The 14,192-nt window shown below is 44.8% G+C and overlaps 1 long non-coding RNA gene across 1 annotated transcript in view; it reads left to right on the top strand.

Moving 5' to 3' along the window:
- LOC122927071 overlaps positions 1-13,859 on the top strand; it is a 55,924-nt gene extending 42,065 nt beyond the window's left edge. Inside the window, exons 3-4 of the long non-coding RNA XR_006387752.1 lie at positions 12,548-12,586; positions 13,833-13,859. This is a non-coding gene — a long non-coding RNA (uncharacterized LOC122927071). The remainder of the gene's footprint in view (positions 1-12,547; positions 12,587-13,832) is intronic.
- The last annotated feature ends 333 nt before the right edge of the window (positions 13,860-14,192 follow it).

Here is a 14,192-nt window from a genome sequence, read left to right as displayed (position 1 = left end):
GTTATGGGGAGGTAGTTAATGTCTAATCTGGACAAGGGACGGACAGGTCCTGTGGGATCCATGCCTGGTTCATTTTTATGAACGTCAGCTTGTCCACATTGGCTGTAGACAGGCGGCTGCGTTTGTCTGTAATGACGCCCCCTGCCGTGCTGAATACACGTTCAGACAAAACGCTGGCTGCCGGGCAGGCCAGCACCTCCAAGGCATAAAAGGCTAGCTCTGGCCACGTGGACAATTTAGAGACCCAGAAGTTGAATGGGGCCGAACCATCAGTCAGTACGTGGAGGGGTGTGCACACGTACTGTTCCACCATGTTAGTAAAATGTTGCCTCCTGCTAACACGTTGCGTATCAGGTGGTGGTGCAGTTAGCTGTGGCGTGTTGACAAAAGTTTTCCACATCTCTGCCATGCTAACCCTGCCCTCAGAGGAGCTGGCCGTGACACAGCTGCCTTGGCGACCTCTTGCTCCTCCTCTGCCTTGGCCTTGGGCTTCCACTTGTTCCCCTGTGACATTTGGGAATGCTCTCAGTAGCGCGTCTACCAACGTGCGCTTGTACTCGCGCATCTTCCTATCACGCTCCAGTGCAGGAAGTAAGGTGGGCACATTGTCTTTGTAGCGTGGATCCAGCAGGGTGGCAACCCAGTAGTCCGCACAGGTTAAAATGTGGGCAACTCTGCTGTCGTTGCGCAGGCACTGCAGCATGTAGTCGCTCATGTGTGCCAGGCTGCCCAGGGGTAAGGACAAGCTGTCCTCTGTGGGAGGCGTATCGTCATCGTCCTGCCTTTCCCCCCAGCCACGCACCAGTGATGGACCCGAGCTGCGTTGGGTGCCACCCCGCTGTGACCATGCTTCATCCTCATCCTCCTCCACCTCCTCCTCATCCTCGTCCTCCTCGTCCTCCAGTAGTGGGCCCTGGCTGGCCACATTTGTACCTGGCCTCTGCTGTTGCAAAAAACCTCCCTCTGAGTCACTTCGAAGAGACTGGCCTGAAAGTGCTAAAAATGACCCCTCTTCCTCATCCTCCTCCTCCTCCTCCTGGGCCACCTCCTGTTCCATCATCGCCCTAAGTGTTTTCTCAAGGAGACATAGAAGTGGTATTGTAACGCTGATAACGGTGTCATCGCCACTGGCCATGTTGGTGGAGTACTCGAAACAGCGCAACAGGGCACACAGGTCTCGCATGGAGGCCCAGTCATTGGTGGTGAAGTGGTGCTGTTCTGTAGTGCGACTGACCCGTGCGTGCTGCAGCTGAAACTCCACTATGGCCTGCTGCTGCTCGCACAGTCTGTCCAGCATGTGCAAGGTGGAGTTCCACCTGGTGGGCACGTCGCATATGAGGCGGTGAGCGGGAAGGCCGAAGTTACGCTGTAGCGCAGACAGGCGAGCAGCAGCAGGATGTGAACGCCGGAAGCGCGAACAGACGGCCCGCACTTTATGCAGCAGCTCTGACATGTCGGGGTAGTTGTGAATGAACTTCTGCACCACCAAATTCAGCACATGCGCCAAGCAAGGGATGTGCGTCAAATTGGCTAGTCCCAGAGCTGCAACGAGATTTCGCCCATTATCACACACCACCAGGCCGGGCTTGAGGCTCACCGGCAGCAACCACTCGTCGGTCTGTTGTTCTATACCCCGCCACAACTCCTGTGCGGTGTGGGGCCTGTCCCCCAAACATATGAGTTTCAGAATGGCCTGCTGACGTTTACCCCGGGCTGTGCTGAAGTTGGTGGTGAAGGTGTGTGGCTGACTGGATGAGCAGGTGGAAGAAGAGGAGGAGGAAGCCGAGAAGGAGGAGGTGGCAACAGGAGGCAAAGAATGTTGCCCTGCGATCCTTGGCGGCGGAAGGACGTGCGCCAAACAGCTCTCCGCCTGGGGCCCAGCTGCCACTACATTTACCCAGTGTGCAGTTAGGGAGATATAGCGTCCCTGGCCGTGCTTACTGGTCCACGTATCTGTGGTTAGGTGGACCTTGCTACAGATGGCGTTGCGCAGTGCACACTTGATTTTATCGGATACTTGGTTGTGCAGGGAAGGCACGGCTCTCTTGGAGAAGTAGTGCCGGCTGGGAACAACATACTGTGGGACAGCAAGCGACATGAGCTGTTTGAAGCTGTCTGTGTCCACCAGCCTAAATGACAGCATTTCATAGGCCAGTAGTTTAGAAATGCTGGCATTCAGGGCCAGGGATCGAGGGTGGCTAGGTGGGAATTTACGCTTTCTATCAAATGTTTGTGAGATGGAGAGCTGAACGCTGGCGTGTGACATGGTTGAGACGCTTGGTGACGGAGGTGGTGGTGGTGGTGTTGGTGGTACATCCCCTGTTTGCTGGGCGGCAGGTGCCAACGTTCCTCCAGAGGCGGAGGAAGAGGCCGAGGCGGCAGCAGCAGAATAGGCCGAGGCGGCAGCAGCAGAAGAGGTAGCAGGGGGAGCCTGAGTGACTTCCTTGGTTTTAAGGTGTTTACTCCACTGCAGTTCATGCTTTGCATGCAGGTGCCTGGTCATGCAGGTTGTGCTCAGGTTCAGAACGTTAATGCCTCGCTTCAGGCTCTGATGGCACAGCGTGCAAACCACTCGGGTCTTGTCGTCAGCACATTGTTTGAAGAAGTGCCATGCCAGGGAACTCCTTGAAGCTGCCTTTGGGGTGCTCGGTCCCAGATGGCGGCGGTCAGTAGCAGGCGGAGTCTCTTGGCGGCGGGTGTTCTGCTTTTGCCCACTGCTCCCTCTTTTGCTACGCTGTTGGCTCGGTCTCACCACTGCCTCTTCCTCCGAACTGTGAAAGTCAGTGGCACGACCTTCATTCCATGTGGGGTCTAGGACCTCATCGTCCCCTGCATCGTCTTCCACCCAGTCTTGATCCCTGACCTCCTGTTCAGTCTGCACACTGCAGAAAGACGCAGCAGTTGGCACCTGTGTTTCGTCATCATCAGAGACATGCTGAGGTGGTATTCCCATGTCCTCATCATCAGGAAACATAAGTGGTTGTGCGTCAGTGCATTCTATGTCTTTCACCGCTGGGGAAGGGCTAGGTGGATGCCCTTGGGAAACCCTGCCAGCGGAGTCTTCAAACAGCATAAGAGACTGCTGCATAACTTGAGGCTGAGACAGTTTCCCTGGTATGCATGGGGGTGATGTGACAGACTGATGGGGTTGGTTTTCAGGCGCCATCTGTGCGCTTTCTGCAGAAGACTGGGTGGGAGATAATGTGAACGTGCTGGATCCACTGTCGGCCACCCAATTGACTAATGCCTGTACCTGCTCAGGCCTTACCATCCTTAGAACGGCATTGGGCCCCACCATATATCGCTGTAAATTCTGGCGGCTACTGGGACCTGAAGTAGTTGGTACACTAGGACGTGTGGATGTGGCAGAACGGCCACGTCCTCTCCCAGCACCAGAGGGTCCACTAACACCACCACGACCATGTCCACGTCCGCGTCCCTTACTAGATGTTTTTCTCATTGTTATGGTTCACCACAACAACAAATATATTATTTGGCCCAATGTATTGTATTCAAATTCAGCGGGATATAAATTTGAGGCCTAGTATTTAGGCGCTGGGTGACCGGTATGGATTTAGTGACAGAATTAGACTTGGAAATGCACAGAAGCGTGTGTGTGTGAAGTTATTCTGAATGACCCAATGTGCACCTTGAATATTATATACCCTTTTAGGGATAGATTTCAAATAGCTCTGATATAGCAGAAACCACTAAATTATGAAATTGCTAAATTGGGAATTGTACTTCAACCCAGAACAAAAAATGTGCTTTGACGGACACTAAATATCTTGCCCAGCAACAACAGTACAACGGTGGGTAACGAGAGATTTAGAGGGAATTAAATTTGAGGCCTAGTATTTAGGCGCTGGGTCACCGGTATGGATTTAGTGACAGAATTAGACTTGGAAATACACAGTAGCGGGTGTGTGTGAAGTTATTCTGAATGACCCTATGTGCACCTTCAATATTATATACCCTTTTAGGGATAGATTTCAAATAGCTCTGATATAGCAGAAACCACTAAATTATGAAATTGCTAAATTGGGAATTGTACTTCAACCCAGAACAAAAAATGTGCTTTGACGGACACTAAATATCTTGCCCAGCAACAACAGTACAGCGGTGGGTAACGAGAGATTTAGAGGGAATTAAATTTGAGGCCTAGTATTTAGGCGCTGGGTCACCGGTATGGATTTAGTGACAGAATTAGACTTGGAAATGCACAGAAGCGTGTGTGTGAAGTTATTCTGAATGACCCAATGTGCACCTTCAATATTATATACCCTTTTTGGGATAGATTTCAAATAGCTCTGATATAGCAGGAACCACTAAATTATGAAATTGCTAAATTGGGAATTGTACTTCAACCCAGAACAAAAAATGTGCTTTGACGGACACTAAATATCTTGCCCAGCAACAACAGTACAACGGTGGGTAACGAGAGATTTAGAGGGAATTAAATTTGAGGCCTAGTATTTAGGCGCTGGGTCACCGGTATGGATTTAGTGACAGAATTAGACTTGGAAATACACAGTAGCGGGTGTGTGTGAAGTTATTCTGAATGACCCTATGTGCACCTTCAATATTATATACCCTTTTAGGGATAGATTTCAAATAGCTCTGATATAGCAGAAACCACTAAATTATGAAATTGCTAAATTGGGAATTGTACTTCAACCCAGAACAAAAAATGTGCTTTGACGGACACTAAATATCTTGCCCAGCAACAACAGTACAGCGGTGGGTAACGAGAGATTTAGAGGGAATTAAATTTGAGGCCTAGTATTTAGGCGCTGGGTCACCGGTATGGATTTAGTGACAGAATTAGACTTGGAAATGCACAGAAGCGTGTGTGTGAAGTTATTCTGAATGACCCAATGTGCACCTTCAATATTATATACCCTTTTTGGGATAGATTTCAAATAGCTCTGATATAGCAGGAACCACTAAATTATGAAATTGCTAAATTGGGAATTGTACTTCAACCCAGAACAAAAAATGTGCTTTGACGGGCACTAAATAACTTTCCCAGCTACAACAGGACAACGGTAACGAGAGATTTAGAGGGATTTAAATTTGAGGCCTAGTATTTAGGCGCTGGGTGACAGGTATGGGTTTAGTGACAGAATTAGACTTGGAAATACACAGTAGCGGGTGTGTGTGAAGTTATTCTGAATGACCCTATGTGCACCTTCAATATTATATACCCTTTTAGGGATAGATTTCAAATAGCTCTGATATAGCAGAAACCACTAAATTATGAAATTGCTAAATTGGGAATTGTACTTCAACCCAGAACAAAAAATGTGCTTTGACGGACACTAAATATCTTGCCCAGCAACAACAGTACACCGGTGGGTAACGAGAGATTTAGAGGGAATTAAATTTGAGGCCTAGTATTTAGGCGCTGGGTCACCGGTATGGATTTAGTGACAGAATTAGACTTGGAAATACACAGTAGCGGGTGTGTGTGAAGTTATTCTGAATGACCCTATGTGCACCTTCAATATTATATACCCTTTTTGGGATAGATTTCAAATAGCTCTGATATAGCAGGAACCACTAAATTATGAAATTGCTAAATTGGGAATTGTACTTCAACCCAGAACAAAAAATGTGCTTTGACGGGCACTAAATAACTTTCCCAGCTACAACAGGACAACGGTAACGAGAGATTTAGAGGGATTTAAATTTGAGGCCTAGTATTTAGGCGCTGGGTGACAGGTATGGGTTTAGTGACAGAATTAGACTTGGAAATACACAGTAGCGGGTGTGTGTGAAGTTATTCTGAATGACCCTATGTGCACCTTCAATATTATATACCCTTTTTGGGATAGATTTCAAATAGCTCTGATATAGCAGAAACCACTAAATTATGAAATTGCTAAATTGGGAATTGTACTTCAACCCAGAACAAAAAATGTGCTTTGACGGACACTAAATATCTTGCCCAGCAACAACAGTACAGCGGTGGGTAACGAGAGATTTAGAGGGAATTAAATTTGAGGCCTAGTATTTAGGCGCTGGGTCACCGGTATGGATTTAGTGACAGAATTAGACTTGGAAATACACAGTAGCGGGTGTGTGTGAAGTTACTCTGAATGACCCTATGTGCACCTTCAATATTATATACCCTTTTTGGGATAGATTTCAAAGAGCTCTGATATAGCAGGAACCACTAAATTATGAAATTGCTAAATTGGGAATTGTATTTCAACCCAGAACAAGAAATGTGCTTGAACGGACACTAAATAACTCGCCCAGCTACAGCACTAGGGACAGATTTAGCTGGATATAAATTTGAGGCCTAGTATTTAGGCGCTGGGTGACAGGTATGGGTTTAGTGACAGAATTAGACTTGGAAATACACAGTAGCGGGTGTGTGTGAAGTTATTCTGAATGACCCTATGTGCACCTTCAATATTATATACCCTTTTAGGGATAGATTTCAAATAGCTCTGATATAGCAGAAACCACTAAATTATGAAATTGCTAAATTGGGAATTGTACTTCAACCCAGAACAAAAAATGTGCTTTGACGGACACTAAATATCTTGCCCAGCAACAACAGTACAGCGGTGGGTAACGAGAGATTTAGAGGGAATTAAATTTGAGGCCTAGTATTTAGGCGCTGGGTCACCGGTATGGATTTAGTGACAGAATTAGACTTGGAAATACACAGTAGCGGGTGTGTGTGAAGTTATTCTGAATGACCCTATGTGCACCTTCAATATTATATACCCTTTTTGGGATAGATTTCAAATAGCTCTGATATAGCAGGAACCACTAAATTATGAAATTGCTAAATTGGGAATTGTACTTCAACCCAGAACAAAAAATGTGCTTTGACGGGCACTAAATAACTTTCCCAGCTACAACAGGACAACGGTAACGAGAGATTTAGAGGGATTTAAATTTGAGGCCTAGTATTTAGGCGCTGGGTGACAGGTATGGGTTTAGTGACAGAATTAGACTTGGAAATACACAGTAGCGGGTGTGTGTGAAGTTATTCTGAATGACCCTATGTGCACCTTCAATATTATATACCCTTTTTGGGATAGATTTCAAATAGCTCTGATATAGCAGAAACCACTAAATTATGAAATTGCTAAATTGGGAATTGTACTTCAACCCAGAACAAAAAATGTGCTTTGACGGACACTAAATATCTTGCCCAGCAACAACAGTACACCGGTGGGTAACGAGAGATTTAGAGGGAATTAAATTTGAGGCCTAGTATTTAGGCGCTGGGTCACCGGTATGGATTTAGTGACAGAATTAGACTTGGAAATACACAGTAGCGGGTGTGTGTGAAGTTATTCTGAATGACCCTATGTGCACCTTCAATATTATATACCCTTTTTGGGATAGATTTCAAATAGCTCTGATATAGCAGGAACCACTAAATTATGAAATTGCTAAATTGGGAATTGTACTTCAACCCAGAACAAAAAATGTGCTTTGACGGGCACTAAATAACTTTCCCAGCTACAACAGGACAACGGTAACGAGAGATTTAGAGGGATTTAAATTTGAGGCCTAGTATTTAGGCGCTGGGTGACAGGTATGGGTTTAGTGACAGAATTAGACTTGGAAATACACAGTAGCGGGTGTGTGTGAAGTTATTCTGAATGACCCTATGTGCACCTTCAATATTATATACCCTTTTTGGGATAGATTTCAAATAGCTCTGATATAGCAGAAACCACTAAATTATGAAATTGCTAAATTGGGAATTGTACTTCAACCCAGAACAAAAAATGTGCTTTGACGGACACTAAATATCTTGCCCAGCAACAACAGTACAGCGGTGGGTAACGAGAGATTTAGAGGGAATTAAATTTGAGGCCTAGTATTTAGGCGCTGGGTCACCGGTATGGATTTAGTGACAGAATTAGACTTGGAAATACACAGTAGCGGGTGTGTGTGAAGTTACTCTGAATGACCCTATGTGCACCTTCAATATTATATACCCTTTTTGGGATAGATTTCAAAGAGCTCTGATATAGCAGGAACCACTAAATTATGAAATTGCTAAATTGGGAATTGTATTTCAACCCAGAACAAGAAATGTGCTTGAACGGACACTAAATAACTCGCCCAGCTACAGCACTAGGGACAGATTTAGCTGGATATAAATTTGAGGCCTAGTATTTAGGCGCTGGGTGACCGGTATGGATTTAGTGACAGAATTAGACTGGGATATGGCCAAAAAATGAACAGACTATTGCTGGTTAAATGCACTTGGTGTGACAGCTTCACCCTGATGTAGGCTTTAGCCAAAAAACAACCACACCATTGAGGGTTAAATGCACTTGGTGACAGGCGCAGCTTGCCCCTGATTTTGTATATGGCCAAAAAATGAACAGACTATTGCTGGTTAAATGCACTTGGTGTGACAGCTTCACCCTGATGTAGGCTTTAGCCAAAAAACAACCACACCATTGAGGGTTAAATGCACTTGGTGACAGGCGCAGCTTGCCCCTGATTTTGTATATGGCCAAAAAATGAACAGACTATTGCTGGTTAAATGCACTTGGTGTGACAGCTTCACCCTGATGTAGGCTTTAGCCAAAAAACAACCACACCATTGAGGGTTAAATGCACTTGGTGACAGGCGCAGCTTGCCCCTGATTTTGTATATGGCCAAAAAATGAACAGACTATTGCTGGTTAAATGCACTTGGTGTCACAGCTTCACCCTGATGTAGGCTTTAGCCAAAAAACAACCACACCATTGAGGGTTAAATGCACTTGGTCGCAGCTTGTGCTGGCGCACCACAAGACACAAAATGGCCGCCGATCACCCCAGAAAAATGAGACTGACAAACGGTCTGGGCAGCCTAAAAACAGTGAGCAATTGAGGATCAGCAGCTCAATGATCCACAGCTGCAGATCGATCAGTTAATCAAGTCCTTTGGAGGAGTTAATCTGCCTAATCTCGCCCTACTGTCGCAGCCGCAACCTCTCCCTACGCTAATCAGAGCAGAGTGACGGGCGGCGCTATGTGACTCCAGCTTAAATAGAGGCTGGGTCACATGGTGCTCTGGCCAATCACAGCCATGCCAATAGTAGGCATGGCTGTGATGGCCTCTTGGGGCAAGTAGTATGACGCTTGTTGATTGGCTGCTTTGCAGCCTTTCAAAAAGCGCCAAGAAAGCGTCACAAAAGCGCGAAGAAAGCGACGAACACCGAACCCGAACCCGGACTTTTACGAAAATGTCCGGGTTCGGGTCCGTGTCACGGACACCCCAAAATTCGGTACGAACCCGAACTATACAGTTCGAGTTCGCTCATCCCTAGTTACGAGGCTTCTCTCCTCTACACTTACTTTCACTTTCTAACACGTGCAGCCGCCATTTAGGAAAAAAACTATTCATTACCACAAAGCCAGAGGAAATTTTAATTAATTTAAAATCAAATTCTGCTTCAGATGCTTTACTTCACTCAACTCTAGTCAATTACATAAATTTGCACCAGCTCTTTAGATCATAATGTTCATGTATTCCTGGTTTAATAATTGAATATTACATAATGTCATCAATGACACATTATACACCAAAAATAGGTCACAGATCACACCCATAAACAGGGCCGGCTCTATCATAAGGCACCCCAAGCGGCTGCTTGAGGGAGCGGAAAACAGTTAACTTGCTAACTTACATTTACCCCGCTGAGCCTGTGTGCCGAGCAGCCGGCCGCCCCCTCTCAGTCACAGAGCGGCATGCAGCTGACAGGCTGAGGCAGCAGCCGCAGCAACACACACTCTGAGGTACGAGACCCTGGCGTATTTAAATTTCATTTAGCATGTCTTTTAGAAAAGTTTCTCCTGGGATTCAAACTCACGACCTTTCAGATCAGAGGCAAGGCATTTACCCACACAGCTATGAGAGATGTATAGCTCGTTACACAAAAAAATATAAAATAAAAATAAGACTTCCACTGTAGGTAACTTTGATACCTACACATGACCGCTGCCCCAGCACACTGTGTATGGATGTAGCAGAGCTAGGTGTGTTGGGGCAACTGTCATGTGTATGGTTGCACACTAGGTATCAAAGTTATCTACAGTAAAAGTATAATATATTTTTTTAAGTAACGGGCTATACAGCTCTCATAGCTTTTTGGGTAAGTGCTTTGCCTCTGATGTGAAAGGTCGTGAGTTTGAATCCCAGGAGAAACTTTTCTAAAAGATATGCTAAATGAGATTTAAATGGGTTTGAATGGGTTTGAATTCCATCATAAAGTTTTATGAAAGACAGGCTAAATAAGAACACAAGCACCAAATCTTCAACACTAGAGGCTGCTGGGAACACAGGAATTGGAAGAGGCCTGCATTGCATCGCTGACATGGAGGTAAGTATAAACGTTTTTTTTTAAATACCGGACTTTACTGCCACAGGGGAGGGGTGGGGGGCTATTGGTGCCATGATACTGGCGCATGGAGGGGGGAGGAGAGAGGCACTTGATACTGGCACATTAGGGGACAGGGGGAGAGGATGGCACTATGATATTGGCACATGGGGGGACAAGAAATGGATATAAATCATGAGGGGCAGAAATGTGAAATGATGGGGGGGGCAAGAAATGGACATGAATCATGAGAGGCAAAAATGTGAAATGATGGGGGGGGGGCAGAAAATGGACATGAATCATGAGGGGCAAAAATGTGAAATGATGGGGGGGCAAGAAATGGACATGAATCATGAGGGGCAGAAATGTGAAATGATGGGGAGGGGGGCACCAAAATGTAGATTTGCTTGTGTTGGCAAAAATCCTAGCACCGGCCCTGCCCATACCCTAAATGTATATATAATAGCACACCAGTAGTGTCCCTGCATCACCAGAAGACAATACACGGTGCATCATCCAGGTATGTACCAAAGCTTCTACTCTTATCTGGAAGAAAAGATATTATATTATTTCACCAATATGATAGGTATGTACTAACATCACAGAGGGGCCTCACTTTGGGGCTGGTTCATACCTCTACATGCACTTCAATATGAAGGATCCAGAGATTGGTTCTACCAACTCTTAGAGTAGAAAGCAGGATCAGGCTCCCATTGCTGATTCTTATCCGTTATTTTCTTCTGTTGCCTTTCAAATGGGTAAAACAAAGTCCTTCCTACATTCTTATCACCCACTGGAAAGCAGTTTGAAGCCAACCAGAGCTGATAGCTGACTTGTCTTTTCTTGTTTCATTGAAAGGTTTGTCCCATCAGTTGGGGTATATGGATAACATGGAGACGTCTTTGTTATGGGGGACTCAGCATGTCCATGTGTTACATGGATGCATATCACTTGTATTGCTGACATGTAATACCACATTTCTCCTGAAGTGGCCACTGCAGGGAAACTGAGCGGCCACATTGTGCTTCCCCTACAGATCACCAGAGATTAGAGAAGCTGCACCCACATCATTCAGTAGATTGTGGATGTGACTTCAATCTGAAATGAAGTTGTCATACTTTGAAAATATCCAACAGATTTATTCAAATGTGCCATCATGGTGTGTGTGTTGGGAGTGGGGGAGCAACTTGGTTCAAGAACAGACAACGTGCAAATCCTATAAGTATATTTGCAGACCTATGATAATGTTTGATCACTCTAATCAATTCAATTCATTATTTACAGGAAAAAAGTTAGACCTCCCAGTTAAACATGACATGAACAATCACATTGCTGCTGATATCCCTATGTGAGTTGCACATATGATATGTTTGTATACTATGGTTTCTTACTACAAATTACAAGTAAAAGCATCAGTTTTAACTTTTTATGTTACTAGTATTTCATTGTCACTCAGTCTCTGTAGATAATCAATGAACAGTTTAGATTTCAGACTCTAGCAGCTCTTTCTCCCCCTTTCAGAGCAGGAAGTCTCAGCACAATCTCAAGAGCAATTTATCTGATGAACTATATGATACCAATCAGCTACATACAACTAAACCCTTACCTCTCTATGTTTCTGAAGCTAATGAATCTTCCTTAGTACTAGCCAGGACCAGCAAGGAATACAGCAGTGCCACCAAGTAGATTGTCCTCAAAAGGTGGAACCCACAAAATCATGTCCGATTGGTGAAACTCAATACATTGTAGGAACATATAGTGACATCTCTTAGTGACCATCTGCTGTAAAATAAATATAAACCTTCCTGTAACAGACCATAGTTGCTCAAAATTTCTAGTAAAATTTTTGCATCCTTACAGGCAGTGGTACAGTCAACTTCTGGTCCTTGGTGGGCAATGAAAGCATTCAGTAGTCTCATCTCTTCTGTCTGCTCATTAGAAGACAGATACTTCCAAATTATTATTGAAGGTGAGGCAGGGACATAGCATTATGGATAATTTGCTAACTTTTAACGAGGACCCCTGTGGCGACCAGACCCCATTGCATCTCCTACCTCAGTAGTCCCTCTCATACCTTTCATCTTGTTGGACTTCTGACAGCACTAGGTACCGGTTTCGTATAAAACTCCTCACGTTCCATATGTTCTTAGAATTTTTCTTTACATTAACTTAGCATTTTTATTTTCATTTTGCAGGTGTGCTCCTTGCTCTGGTAACAGCACAATCAATACCTGGTAAGGATTTGTTACTATAAGTATTTGATTTTACTTTCTCTATATCGAGTCTATAGTCCCCGGGTAACAGTCCATTAGTCAAAATGACAGCTGCTGCTCCGGCCTTAAAATGGGCTCAGAATTGTTGTTTCTTTAAATTTAATCCATCATTCCCAATGAGACTTTCTATTAGTGGTGACATTGTAACATACCAAAAAAACATTAACTCGTTCTCACAAAACAACAGATGGGATAAAGGCAACCAGTGTATAATACTAAACTATATAATACTATACTGAGTTTATGAAACTGTCCAAAGAACAAGAATGAATCTTCTAAAGTCTAGTTTAAAGGGTTGTCCATGTTCAGAGCTGAGCCCGGACATAACCCCTTCTTCTCTCATTTAGCATAAATGAGTGAAGCATCGGAGCATTTCACGCTCCAATGTTTCCCCTTGTCCTGCAGTGTATAGAGCAGGGCAAAGGCTTTTTCTTTTCCTCCGGTGAGGTATCGGGTCTCACTATGGGTATCCTAGGCAGAGACTTCCACCTAGCAGTGAGCCCGGTGACGTCACCAGCACTAATGGGCGGTCTTTACTGCTTCCCTAGCACACGCAGGTGAATTACATCACTAGGTATGGATAGTTGGTTTGGTCTTACCTTTTATGAACCATTATATAAGAAACATCTTCCTTCGTAAAGATCTTTGATAAAAGAAGGACTTTCTGCTGAAGGATGTGACTCGATCTACTATCTGTACCTAGTGGTCTCACACCTCTGGTGTCTCGGAGCAATGCTATCAGCCGAGGCCTCACACTATTCCTGGATTCCTTGGTTTATATATCTGGACTGGCCCTTGTTTGCCAGATAAAGGAATGCAATGGGACGATCTTTGCTCTTTGGACACTTCCATAGCAATTCGGCATATGTGCATAGTTTGCCGTTATCACCTACATTATTTTATTAGTTTATTGTTTCGTTTTTTTGATTACTTAAAGGGGTTTTCCAATCCCACCAAATTTACAGCAGGGTTGGGAGAGTGTGTAAATGAAAGAAGGTCCCTAAGCTGCACATCAACAGCCAAGGGTCCGACTTATACTATAAAACAAAGGCTGCTTTAAGAAACAGCGCCCCCTCCTGTCCATGGAATAGAGCTGATACTACAAACATGCTCTGGAAAGGCGTGGCACTACACTTTTGGAAGAAAGCAGCCATGTTTTCCTAATCCCAGGCATTCTTTTAACTTGTTCTTTATTCTTCTTTTGCAGACTGTACAGATGGCAAAGTATATGATCCTAATGGGAACGCCTGTCAACCAACCTGCGATAACCTGAATCCAAAATGCAATGAAAAGGGTGTTTCAGGTTGTTTCTGCACAAACGGCACTGTAGAAACTATCTGGGGTGAATGTGTGGAAAAGGATAAGTGCGGAGACTGCAGCGGGAACACAACATATTCCAATTGTAACAATAACTGCCCTGGTGTTGTATCTCCCCCACAATGCCTTAAAATAGCCTGTAGGCCAGGCTGTGCATGTAACCTCAACTACGCGCTCATACCTGACACCAAGAGATGTGTCCTTCCACAGGATCTCCCCAAAGTTGGCTCCAACAAGTAAGTCTGATTGT

The sequence above is a fragment of the Bufo gargarizans genome, chromosome 2, assembly GCF_014858855.1.
Source record: "Bufo gargarizans isolate SCDJY-AF-19 chromosome 2, ASM1485885v1, whole genome shotgun sequence".
In the NCBI taxonomy this organism is placed as follows: Eukaryota; Metazoa; Chordata; class Amphibia; order Anura; family Bufonidae; genus Bufo; species Bufo gargarizans.
Note: the sequence above shows the minus strand (reverse complement) of the source record. Positions and strands in the feature narration are given on the sequence as shown.